Source organism: Muntiacus reevesi, chromosome 2 (genome assembly GCF_963930625.1).
Source record: "Muntiacus reevesi chromosome 2, mMunRee1.1, whole genome shotgun sequence".
Classification (NCBI taxonomy): domain Eukaryota; kingdom Metazoa; phylum Chordata; class Mammalia; order Artiodactyla; family Cervidae; genus Muntiacus; species Muntiacus reevesi.
In genome coordinates this window covers 20,203,095-20,216,764 of record NC_089250.1, presented here as the reverse complement: position 1 = coordinate 20,216,764, position 13,670 = coordinate 20,203,095, and positions in this window count along the sequence as shown.

Here is a 13,670-nt window from a genome sequence, read left to right as displayed (position 1 = left end):
GCTCAGATTCAACTTGAATCTGGATATATAAGCAAATAAAATTTTTTAACAAAGGTAGATATATTGCCATTCAAGAACTATGTATATTTTACTCTATTATTTGATACGTTTGGACAGACATGTTCACCCATGAAACAATTACTGCAAAAAAGATGATTTATCCATTAACCCAAAAGTTCCCCTCTGCCCCTTTGTAAATCTATCCCGTTTATCCCTCTCATCCCCCAATATGGGGGACAGACTGAGGTGGCCTCCTGTTGTTTATGCCCTTACATCATCTCCTCCCCTTAGCAGTGGGCTGGACCTGTGACTTGTTTCTATAAATAAAATAGAGCTAAGGTGATAGGATGTCCATAGATCATGGATCATAGTCTCTCCCTTGCTAGTCTTTAGGGAGCAACCTGCCAATTTGTGAGCTGCCATATGGAGAAGGTCATGAGGCAGTTCAAAGCCAGAGAGGAAATGATGTCTTCAGTTTAGCAGCCTACAAGGTACTGAATGAACCAACAACTACATGAACTTAGAACCTGATCCTTCCCCAATCTAGCTTCAAAGAAGAGCCCATTCCTGGCCAATGCTTTGAATACAGCCTTGTAGAGGACCCTGTTAAGCTGTACCCAGACTTTTAACTCACAGAAAGTCTGAGATAATACATGGATATTGTAAGCTGCTAAATTTTTGGTAATATTATTACATAGCAATAGATGATATACCAGCCAACAATTGGCCTGCTGTCACCATGGACTAGTTTGCACTTTCTGGAATTTTATATAAAAGGAAACACTAGAACAAAGAGGTAAAAATTTGTTTAGCTTATATATGTGTGTGTGTGTATATATATATATATATAAATTTGTGTACACATATAATGTATAACTGAATTGTTTTGCTATAAACCTGAAACTAATACATTGTAAATCAACTATAGTTCCATTAAAAAAAAAAAAAGAAAAAACTAAGGCAAAGAAAAAAATAATGACTTATTTCAAATCTACAAAGTTTATCTGGCTGGGTTTTCCATTTACACTTCATTTATGCAATCAAATACAGAAGTCACCTTATCAACTCTTCTAAGAAGACAGTGACCATGTCTGAACCTAAGGCAAATAAATAATAAATAAATATTTGTCTTTGAAAATATAACCTTATTGTGTATTTCTAACACTTAAGAGGTGAGGCTTAAATAATGTCAGTTTTTGGTGATGATTAGTAGCAAAGAAATTAAGAGAAAGTAGGGAGAGATCCAGCAAAGAAAAAGAATAGGATTGGTAATGAAATGCAGTGAATGTTTTTCCTGCCAACTTAGTGTTCACTTTTTCCCTTTACTTAATGACCACACATTATCACTTGATATTTAATTAAGCCCTGTTTTATACCAGGAAATGCTAGATAATTTGTTCTTCTTGTTGAACAAAATATTTAAACTCATAATCTCACTTATACGAGGAAAAACAAAATGAAAACAGGCTCATAGACACAGAGAACAAACTGATAGTTGAGAGGGAAAAGGGGAGTGCTGAGGGGAGGTAGAATATGCAGAAGGGGTTAAGAGTTACAAACCTCCAGTTATAAAATAGATAAGCTACAGGATGTAGTATACAGCATAAGGAATATGGTCAATAATGTTTTAAGAGGTATGGGGGCAGATAGTTATAAGACTTATGGTGGCAATCATTTCATAATGTATGCAAATACGAAATCACTATGTAGTACACCTGAAACACAGTATTATTGTACATCAATTATAATTCAATTAAAAAATAAAGAAAAAAGATGAATATTTAAACTCTGCTGTTTATATTTAATTCTTCATACCTAAGAGCAATGGGACCCAAACAGTTAACAATCTTTAGCTAATTGATCTCCCAAACCACCCACTGTGCTTCCTCTGGGTCAGATCAATGCACATCTATTGAGTGCTGACTGCAGGACAGTTGTGTTCTGGTACTGGGGATAGATGAATTGGAATGGTCGTTGTCCTTGAGGAAGTTTTATTTGCACTATGGACTTAGAAATGTAAGTAGATGATTCCAATGCAATGTATTAAGGTACAATGAAATATCACGAAGGTACGACTTAAAAGATTTAAGACCTACATAGTAGACAAGAGATTGTGTTGGAAAGGCTTGTTTTCCAGATTTTATCAGAAGTATTCTCACATGATTTTGGTATTAAAAATCTGTCATCCTGCCAACATAAGCCCCCAAATCAAAATGTATAAACTATAAGAAAAGGGAATCTGAGAACAAAATCAAGGAGGGCGGGGAATCACAATTTTTCTTTTATTATCATCCTCACAGTCCTATCTCTACTCAATAGAAAAGATCCATAGTCTGTTGAATGGCTAATGATACTGGAATAAGGTAGAGGAAAAGCTTTCAGATTGTCCTAATGTGATTTGTTAGAAGTTCAATATTATAAGTTTAAAAAAACATAGGAAAATATTACTTCCTGTAGTGATAATGCAAATTTTCCTACAGAGAAAAATCAGAAAGCTGCATAAAATATTTTAAAGATTTATAATCATGAATAAGTGGCTAATGAGGCAGTAAAAAACCTACATGGCCAAGACCTGGATAAAGAGGCATATCCAAAGAGATGAAGCTAGCCTTTGAGGCTATTTCCCCGTGGGGATATTTTCTAATTGCAAAAGAGGCAGATAAGAGAAGAGTAGTGGAGCAGGGCTTTGTGAAGATTCATAGGGTTAGTGGACCAAAACCTGAAGTTCAAGGTCAACTAAGAAGGGAATATCAACCTGAGTGCTCTTCCATGGTCCTTCACCTAACTTGACCTTGTCGCATCATGTTGAATGAATTCCAAGAAACAGCATCTCATGGATAAATGTGCTAAGAGACTCAGATGGAAGCTGCAAGGCTTCTTGTGACTTTGCCTCAGTAACCATGTGGCATTATTTTGCCGTAATTGACAAGAATAATTGAGTCAAAGTGTCAGGGTAGAGTCAAAGGCAGGGGAATACTAAATAATGTGAATACTGGAGGACATGATTCACTGAGGAGGGCACCTTTGGAGACAACAAGATCTTTAGGTCACATGATTGACAATCCCTGCTGAGCTCCGAACAAGCATCAGCTGCTGACCATGTGAGTGAACCATCAGAAACACAGAGCCTAGCTGAGCCTTCCAATGATTCTAGCTCTAGTCACCTGATTAGACCATATCACAGAATCCAAGAGCAAATTTTCCAGATAAGCCCAGTCTCCACAGAAACATGAGAATATTCAGCAATTACTGGGTTAGGGCATTACATTTTGTGATGGTTAGTTGTGCAAAATTTGAGAGCTGAAACACCTCTCATTGTCTAGACATTAAGAACAAGGTAAAACAAGGACCTATTGTAGAGTCCAGGAAACTCTGCTCAATGTTATGTGGCAGCCTGGATGGGATAGGAGTTTGGGGGAGAATGGATACATGTATATGTATGGCTGAGTCCCTTTGCTATCCACCTGAAACTATCACACCATTGTTAATCGGCTATACCCCAACACAAAATAAGACATTTTCTTTAAAAAAAAAAAAAAAAAGAATAAGGTAAGAATGTATGTTATAATACCTACGGTAAAAACTGAACTAGAGAAATGACTGCTGCTGCTAAGTCACTCCAGTCGTGTCCGACTCTGTGCGACCCCATAGACAGTAGCCCACCAGGCTCCTCTGTCCCTGGATTCTCCAGGCAAGAACACTGGAGTGGGTTGCCATTTCCTTCTCCCAGAGAAATGACTATTTAACTATAAATCTTACAAAGAGGAAAATAAGGATAATAAACACAATCAATCCAGACAAACTTGACTTTATAGCCATTTCACAGCAGGCCAATGCTCCAGCAGTAACAACTAGTAAAAAATTAATTATTCAAAACATGTTTTTAAAAGGTCTTCAGACTCTGTGGAAGCAAAGAGTAAGATGAAATAAAATTCTAAGCAGAATTCTAAGAAGTTTCTAAGAAGAGAAATTCTCTCAGGGGAGCTAGTAACATCCAATTATTTTTCCCATGGAACATGAAGTAATTTCTGTTGTAGACTCAGATCTGATTTGTTCGAGTTTCAAGGTTACCTAAGAATAGAGCCTCTAATGGGGAAAATGTAAAGTGAAAAGCTTTGAATAATCAAAAGAATAGTGTGGCAAATTGAAAACTTGAGAACTAAAACAATAGTTCATAGATTCAACAGGACCTTTTCTGTATTTTGAGGCCATAAAGGTATAACGAGATAGAGGTCAAAATCTTCTGGAGGAAGACTGAAATTCTTAGTTTCTCAATGCTTAGGGAAACAAAAACTTGTTTCAAGCACACTGTCAAGTTTTCCTTTCAATATTAGTCAAATTTTGAAAATATGCAGGGCATGAACCTGGAGATTTGATTCTGAAGCATAGAACTGGAATTTCACATCTAGGAAAAATAAGACCATCCAGGCTCTAAACCAGAGGTCTGGGAAAGCCATATCCTTGAACAAAGATGACCAAAGGTAAAATGTGTAACAAACTCAAGCTCAGCTTTGATCCAGTTCAATTTTGATTTGGATTGAGATAGCAGTCTCAATTATCTGCCCAAGGAAGAATCCTCTTAGGTGGAAGTCTGTAATATCAGGAATCTCTGAATCTTTATATCTCAACCTATATAAACATTGAACACATAACTTAAAAATTACCAGAACAGCAAAGAAGAATATGTTATTAAAATTGAAAAAGAAATTGTAAATAGAAAAGAACACACAGATAATCAAAATAGAGTTAGCAAAAACTTTAAAATATATCAAAGAAAGAATATGGATCAAATAGATAAAATGATGGAGAAATTTAATGGAAAATTGGAATCTACAAAACAGAATCAAATGGAGAATGTAGAACTGAAAACTGCAAAACAGAATATATAAAATAAAAAAATCCAACTGATAAGTTAAAGAATAAATTGAACACAGAACATGAAAACAGTAAGTTGTAAAGCAAGTCAATAAAAATAACTAGATGAAGAGGGAAAAAATGAGGTAAAAAATAAAGAACAGAGTACAACAGGCAAATGGTAAATAATTTTAAACCTTGAGGCTTACACATAACAACTTATGTCTATAACAGTCTATTTTAAATGGAGAACGACTTGGCCCCATTCTAAAGTTCAGTATTTTTACTCTCTCCTATATTTATGCTTCTGAGGCCATATTTTACATCTTTTAATTGTGTTATCCCTTAATTATTGTAATTGCAGTTTTTATACTACTTTTGTCTTTTATAATAGCTATAAAAATGATTTACTGACTACCTTTACTATATATTTATCTTTCTCATGAGATTAATTTTTTCATGTTTTCTTGCTACCAATTTGCACCCTCAAACTAATTAGTCCTTTCCCATAGAAATATTATCTTTTAATAACAAATTATTTTTATGACTTGACATTTCTCTATTGACATACCCATCCAAAAGTCATGCAAATTATACATGCTCAGTTTTATGAATTACCACTAAGTGTATAACTACCATCTAAGTAAAAAACTGATTATTGCCAACATCACACAAGACCCTTTAATATCCTCTCTCAATCTCCCTACCTTCTTTCTAAAAATAACCACAGTCTTGACCTTTACCATCATGGCTTAGTTTCACCTTTGCCAGCTAGCCACAAAAAACTTGGATGAATCACATCAGCGTATTGGTTGATAATGGCCAGAGTCACATAATAAACATATGATTCCAATTATATAAATATACCAAAGACGACACCATAAACAACCTAGAAGAAATGCTCACTACATCAAATCACAATAGAAAAACATGAGGCAAAATTGGAGTTTGTTTAAAAAAAAAAGTTTTTAGAAAGTAATACAATTTTGACAATGCCAATATATAATTTTTATTGGATTATTTGAGTAAATATGTTGGAATTTGGCTTAATGAATGCTATAGACAGAGGAGAGAGAGAAACTTCATAGTTATTCAGTTGTAGCTTTCCTTAGTGGAAGTATCTGTTACATAATCAGGACTCCAGAAGTCAGTGTCTCTAGATCTCCAACTCAAATATCATTTGCCAAAATAACAATAATATTTAATATTCCTGATGCTATGCTACAGTAGGAATACAAAAATGAAATACATTATAACATTATGAAGTGTACTGTAAAATAGAGCTATGACATCTAATTACACTTAGGAAAAAACTTGTGATATTATAGGAAATACCTGAAAAAACACAGATTAGGTTTAAAGTTTTAAATTAAAATTTACAAAACATTTTAGAGAGTTCCCTGGTGGTCCAGTGTTTAGGACTCTGCATCCACTGCAGGGAGCCCAGATTTCATCCCTGGTCAAGGAACTAAGATTCCTCAAGCCACACAGCACAGCAAATATACATTTTAATCTTATTTTAGAAACTTCTCTCCTAACCACTTTCCATACATGATACAAATTACTTGCACTCACGAAGCACTGTATGACTGATAAATATTAGTTCAATGGAGTTCTCTATCATTTTCCAGTACTCATGTATGGGCATGAGCGTTGGACCCAAAGAACGCTGAGCGCCGAAGAATTGGTGCTTTCAAATTGTGGTGCTAGAGAAGACTCTTGAGAGTCTCTTGGACTGCAGGTAGATCAAACCAGTCAAACCTAAAGGAAATCAACCCTGAATATTCACTGAAAGGACTGATGCTGAAGCTGAAACGCCAATACTTTGGCCACCTGAGGTGAAGAGACAGCTCATCAGAAAGACTCTGATGCTGGGAAAGATTGAGGACAAGAGGAGAAGCGGGGGTGACAGAGGATGAGATGACTGAATACCATCACCAACTCAGCGGATGTGAGTCTGAGAAAACTCCAGGAGATAGTGAAGGACAAGAAAGCCTGGTGTGCTGCAGTCCATGGGGTCACAAAGAGTTGGACATGACTTTGTAACTGAACAACAACAAGTCATTTACCCGCTTCCTACTTCTTATTTGTACCCTTAAAAAAAAGAATTCAGTCTATCATTAGAAGCTAGTCTATTACCAGCAAGCAAAATGTCTTTAATAGATCTCATTTAATCAAACTATATGGTCTTCCCAGGTGACACTAGTGGTAAAGAATCCACCTGCCAATTCAGAAGCAAGAGACTTAAGAGACGTGGGTTCAATCCCTGGGTCAGGAAGATCCCCTGTAGTAGGAAGTGGCAACCCACTCCAGTATCCTTGCTTGGAAAATTTCATGGACAGAGCAGCCTAATGGGCTACAGTCCACGAGACCACAAAGGGTAGGGCACGGCTGAGCACTACTACTTAGACCATAAAAATATAAGGTTCCCGGGCACTAAAACCAACAACGACAACCAAAAAAAGGTAAGACTCAATTTGTAGATTTATAAGTCTCACTAAAACCCATTAAAATAGATCTACATAAGGCAAATCCTTATACTACTATTTTAATCAGTAAAATATCAGTATCCAGAATATGTGAACTCTACAAATCAATTAGGAAAGACACATGAGTCAACAGAATCATAACAAAAAAATACAAGAATTTCACATTCTACCATTCAAGAAGACAGAAACCACTCCTAACATTTAAAACAGAATACATTTAATAAAATAATTGGTTACAGAGGCATTTGGAAGGTTGAAGCCAAACGGGGCGACGAGGCAACCCAGACATTAGCACAGAAGAAAGCCCTCCCAACCCTCCACTGGAGAGACAGGGAAGGGATGTAATCCGGGTCTAGGGATGCCGATCACCAAGTAGCCGCTAAAGCAGCAGTGAGCTGCCAGGCTCAAAGGGGACCCCTGAGGGGACAGAGCAGATGGCAGAGACAGACTGGGATGTGCACAGGGAAGACAGCAGGCCAAGGAGATCCTGGCTTTGCCTTCACTCTGCCGTCTAATCCCTGTCTCCAGCCCCCCACTTGCTAGGCCCAGCTGGGAGCCAGTGTCACCTGGGAAAAAAAATCAGCCCGGAGGATGTTGACCCCTACTGCCAAGCAAGAGAAACAGATCTGGGAACAGATCAGAGCGCAAACAGGCCACGGCCAGCCCGCAAATACAGAGAGAGGTTTGTTGTTGTTGTTGTTGTTTTAAATCAATTCCTCAGGTGCCACTGATTTGGATTTAAGATTAAAATTAAATATTTTCAGAGGTAAACATGTGTTTAAATGCTTCCACTCTGTTCAGTCTTCTCACTGAGAGGAAATGTTGCTTTATTATTAATTCTTGGAAAACTGGCCATTTAAAAAAATGAATGGACTTAGGAAAATCCTTAAAAGAGCTCAGTTTTTTTTTTTAATGTGTGCAGCCTCATATGATAAATATGCTATTGACCTAAAATTCTAGATATGTTTTCTGATTTTACCTTTTCTCTGGGCTTGTTTTGAGCTTACATAAAAGCATCTTCTGTAGCAGAAGTCACTTTAATAAAGCAAGTAACTAAGTCTCCATTTTTCCTTTCTTCCTTCCTCCCGATTAGAACTAAGGAAAACTATGGAACATAAGAGTATGAAAGTGAAAGTGAAATCGCTCAGCCGAGTCCGACTCTTTGCGACCCCATGGACGCCAGCCTACCAGGCTCTGCAGTTCATGGGAGTATACTCGTCCTCAAAAAAAAAAAAAAAAAAAAATCCACTTACACATTCTGATTCCAACTTTCCAAGCAGTTCTAAACTATTACAAAGCATTCTGATTCTCCTATACAAGTGCAGAAAGTGGTTTCCCCATGCATTGATTGAAAAGTATAAATGTTACCAACACTTTTTTGTAAATTATCTATTTTGTGAATTATCTATTATCTGAGTATAATTCAGTTTCTCCAGTAACAAAAAGCTGTTTTAAGAAAGAGATAAGAAAGAAAAAAGAAAAAAAGAGCTTGAAGAAAATGGATCTACTCCAAAGCTATTAAAACCATCCCCTATTTTGGACAGATGCCAACCCTCACTCCCTGCCCACTTAAAATGCTTATTGATACTTTAATAGCTTTGATGCAACCACATCCCCATAATGACAACACAGCAGATGATTAGGACTGTGGCCATTTTGTTGGTCTTTAACGACAATATCACACACAGAAAGACTGAACAAAAGAAGATGTCTGAGGTATAGATTTAGTTGGAGAATTTGTAACCTAAAACATAATAAAGAACATCCTAGGCAGATGGCACAAAACTGTCTCACCCTTTAGAAAATAGCAACAGATTATTTAAAGCTGCTCTTTAGATATTAAGGACTTGGTTAACAGCAAGGAACCACAGGTATGAGGTTTTGGGTTTGTTTGGTTTTTTTTTTTCCTTTTTCACTAGCTAAGCTTTTGCTGGTTATTTGGCTCAATCTCAATAAAAGCATGAATAAATGCCTTTAAAAAAAGTGGTTCATGTACTATTTAATAAAGACATTTATGAAAAGAATCAATAAAATCATCTTTTAACAAAAAAATGTCCAAAAAACATGTAGACAAATTTACTGTCAAACAGTCTTGAAGATTTTCTTAATTTAAGTAACATAATGTTGTGCTTTCAAGCAGTACAAGTATTCGAACATTGTCCTGTGATCTCAAAACGTTTAACTGAAACGCAAATTAATGACTTTAAGGCCCAGTAAGACACTTTCTTCCCATTCCTTTTGTGAAAAGATACTATGATCACTATTGTTTTACATAAAGTTTTCTCAGAGTAAGAAGAGACAACAAAAGACCATTTGAAATATAATTTGTTGACCAAACAGGAAATTTTACTATGCATTTAAGCATCTGGTTACATAACAAACATTTAAGCAAAATTGAATTATGCCTTCGGCTGGAAATTGTAGTTAAGGGGTGACTTGCCTGAATGAATACACGCTCTGTAAAAGCTTGGAATTCATACTTTAAAATCATCTGGCTTAGAAACTGAACTCTATGACTTACCATGTGTGTGACTCTGGGAGTTACTTAAACTAAGCTTCAGTATCATTGTTTTTGACACAGGATCTCATCATATCTCATGTGTTTCTTCTAAGAAACTGTACAGAAACTGCTCAGAGTCCAGTACTGAGTAGTTGTTCAATAAGTGATTTTACTGTTTGTTGTTTAGTCGCTCAGTCATCTCCAACTCTTTGCGACCCCATGGACTGCAGCATGCCAGGCATCCCTGTCCTTCATCATCTCCTGGAGTTTGCTCAAACTCATGTCCATTGATTTGGTGATGCCATCCAACCATCTCATCCTCTGTCACCCCTTCTCCTGCCCTCAATCTTTTTTTTTACCGTTGTTTTAATATTACTGAGTCAAGAGTTTGTAAGACCACTGACGACATGGTTTTAGCTGAATTACAGCTAAAACAAATGTCAGTCGGGTCAGTGGAGTTAAAAAGTACATCCTGAAAGTAACTGAAGTAAATCTTTCATTTCTTCTGAAAGGAGAAAACCTACCCCTATTATTCTGAGAACCATTTGCTGTGCAAATTCCCAGAGAGTTCAGGGAAACAGGTTGGGTTAACCATGGGGCAGGGTACCGGAAGTATTGCAGAAGGTCAGCAGCTGCTAGTGGACAGTTTGGGCTTTAGCCAGAGAGTAGGGAGAAATATCTGGAGGTCAAAGTTGTATGAAGGTCATACTGAAAAACGCTTAGTTGTTCAGGGTCTTTTCAACATATTTTATGATGGCAACAAAATCATTACTTCACAACTACTGCATTTACTCCAGAAAATGAGCTATAAACTAAGTGAACACAAACTTGTAGTTACAGTGTTAGGGTTAACACAGATCAAGGTGGAAGCAGAGGGAACAGTTAGGAAACTAAATGTGACAAAAAGCACTTCAGCAGAATGTTTAAGGTGGGAGGAATATGCCTGGGGTGTTTAAGGTGAGGATAATTCCTTCATGAGGTTAAAGATGAAACCTTTCAGGAATGACTAGGGTGTACCCACCTATTCATGCTCTTGTCTGCTTTTGTTTGTCTGCAGATTAAGACCATAGATTCTAGAGTCAAAAGTAGAGGTTTTAAGACCTTGGGCTAATCCTCAGTTTCCACACTTGCCAAGTGAGAATAAAAACACCTGTCTCTGGAACTTCCCTGGTGGTTCGTTGGTTAAGGCTCCGTGTTTCCACTACAGGGGGCATGGGTTCTATCTCTGGTCAGGAACTAAGACCCCTTATCCTATGTGGTGTGGCAAAAAAAAAAAAAAAAAATCTATCATAGAACTGCTTTGAGGATTAAAGAAGATAACAGATTAAAAACCCTTGTACAAATCAGTAGTCACTCCAGTGATCACTATTATTTCATTCTGTGTCAGCCATTGATGTGCTTCTATAATTCATGTCTAAACTTCCCATATTTGCATTTGAAAGGAATAAAAAAAGACTCTCCACCTCTTGAATTTCCAACATTCTCGAGAATAATGCAAGAGCTATTAGGAACAAAAGTAAGGAGAAATGACCTATTCATTTCCCTTCTAGTACTATTTCCTAAGGGAATAATAATCCGAAATATTAGCAAAGATTTACATACAAAGGCATGAATATGCTTAAAAATTATGCTTACTCTGAGCTTTAGCCAGAGGAAAACTCTAGTATTTTCTGAGAAAAGTAAGACTCGAAATTTTATCTGCAGTCCCAATTCAGCTATTGCATAGAGAAAAAGACAGCATGGAAATAAACGTGCCTCGAAACCGACCTCTAACTTCTGTACAATGCCTCCCACCACAGATTTTCTTCTGCACGAGGTGATGCTTTTATTTATACCTTCCTATCTGTAAGCATGGGCATTGTATCCTCCAGGCCAAATGTTGCCTGAAAAAGTCTCTTGCATTATTCAGAATCTTATTGCTTTATGATTGTCCACTATCATTTACAATTACACATAGCCCAACTTCAATGGCTAACATTAAGAGCTGTGTTTTTGCTACAGCAATTCTCTGAAACATACGAAGCTGTATTTATCTCACGCAGTAGAATTATTTCTTCATCTTTCAGAATTCTCAAAATAACAAAAAACAATGCTTCCCTTGATTCCTTCTGTTTCCACTCTTTCAGGAATATCTCATACACCAGTTAAGGAGAACTTCAGCACCTATGTCCCCTCTCTCAAATTCCACCTCTCTCGCTCAACAAACAACTACAAAGAAAATGTCTTAAACCAAAGTTTTAGTTGCTCATTATTGTCATAACAGATGTTCATTTCCTAATTAACAAAATCTATACTCTGTGCAATTTTGCATAAGGTAAAATTTTTCAGCCATCTGTTACCCAGAACATGAGCTCACCTATCCATCTGATTCCTCTCCATTCCCCCATTGCAACTATTTTACTGCTCCAGTCTTATTCAGACCATTCCTTCATACTGAAACACCCTTTCCACTTTCCTGTTAGCCTTAAATATTCTCCTCAACCCGATCCTCACCATTAGCTTTCTAATTGTTCTGCCTGCTTCCATACTGACTGCTTGCAAGAGACCCAGGTTTGATTCCTGAGTCAGGAAGATCCCATGGAGAAGGAAATGGCAACCCATCCCATATTCTTGCATGGAGAATCCCATGGACAGAGGAGACTGGCAGGCTACAATCCATGGGGCTGTAAGAGTTGGACATGATTAAACCACCACCTACTATTCTTTACATGGTGACCAAACTGACTGTAAGCAATTAACTCACCCCACTGCCAATGACTTTATTCTAAAGAATAGTTGTTTTCCTTTTTCTTTTTTTGTGGGGGGAGGGGAATGTCACACAGCACATGGGATTTTAGTTCCCCAACCAGGGCCGAACCCTCACCTTCTGCATTTGAAGCACAGTCTTAACCACTGGAAAACCAGAGAAGTCCCTCATTGCCAATGACTTTTGATGACCTTACAGTAAGATCTCTAGGACAAATGAAATACCAGCCCACCAGCCCCACCTCCCTCTGAGCCTCACTTTCCTCAACACTTTCCACGCTCTTCCCACCCCTGAGTTTTTACTCTTCCTTTGTCCTCCACCAGACACATTCTCAGCAATTCTCAGACACATTTGTCAGGAAGCATTTAACAAGAGGCTTCCTGTGCGCAGTTGTGGATCTGTGAGGAACCCTCTGGCCCTTATTGATTCCTGAATATTCATGATTTAAGAGGAGAGGCACACCTTTCCCGGGGCTGTGGAATCCAGACATTTCTCATTACAGTGATAAGTACTCTCTTCCTTTCTATGAGCCAAATGGTAAAAGGTGATTGTTTGCAACTCTCTCTCTTTGATAGGGATCATCCTATGTTTTGTAAGTCTGGAATTTTAATCTTTGTCTTTGCTGAGAATAACCACCTTGTAAGACAATATATATGCCCACGCCATGTTGATTAAAACACCTTTGCTCCATCAGAGCTTTGGTCCCCATGTGTCTGTCTGTCTGTCTGTCTCTCTTTCTTTCTATTCCTTCTCTCTTTCTCTCTATTTCTGGCTAATTCCTTGGAGCACGGAGGCCCGCTGAGCTCACTTTCTTGCCCGGGCTTCTAAGACCCTCTGGAGAAGGCGCACTGTGCCTTCACCCACTCGAGAGGGCGCGTGGTGCCTACGTGCAGCAGCTCGAGCCCTAAGAACAGGACTCTATTGGCTTTCCATGTAAACCAGGGGATATCAGCCTCTTTCTCTCTCTTACTCTCCGGGCCACCAGGTTCCGGTCCATTAAAGGACCAACACTCCTTCCTCCTCCATTTACCTCCCAAAGTCTCATGGCTTTTTCCTTCACATAATTCAAGTTTCTACTCAA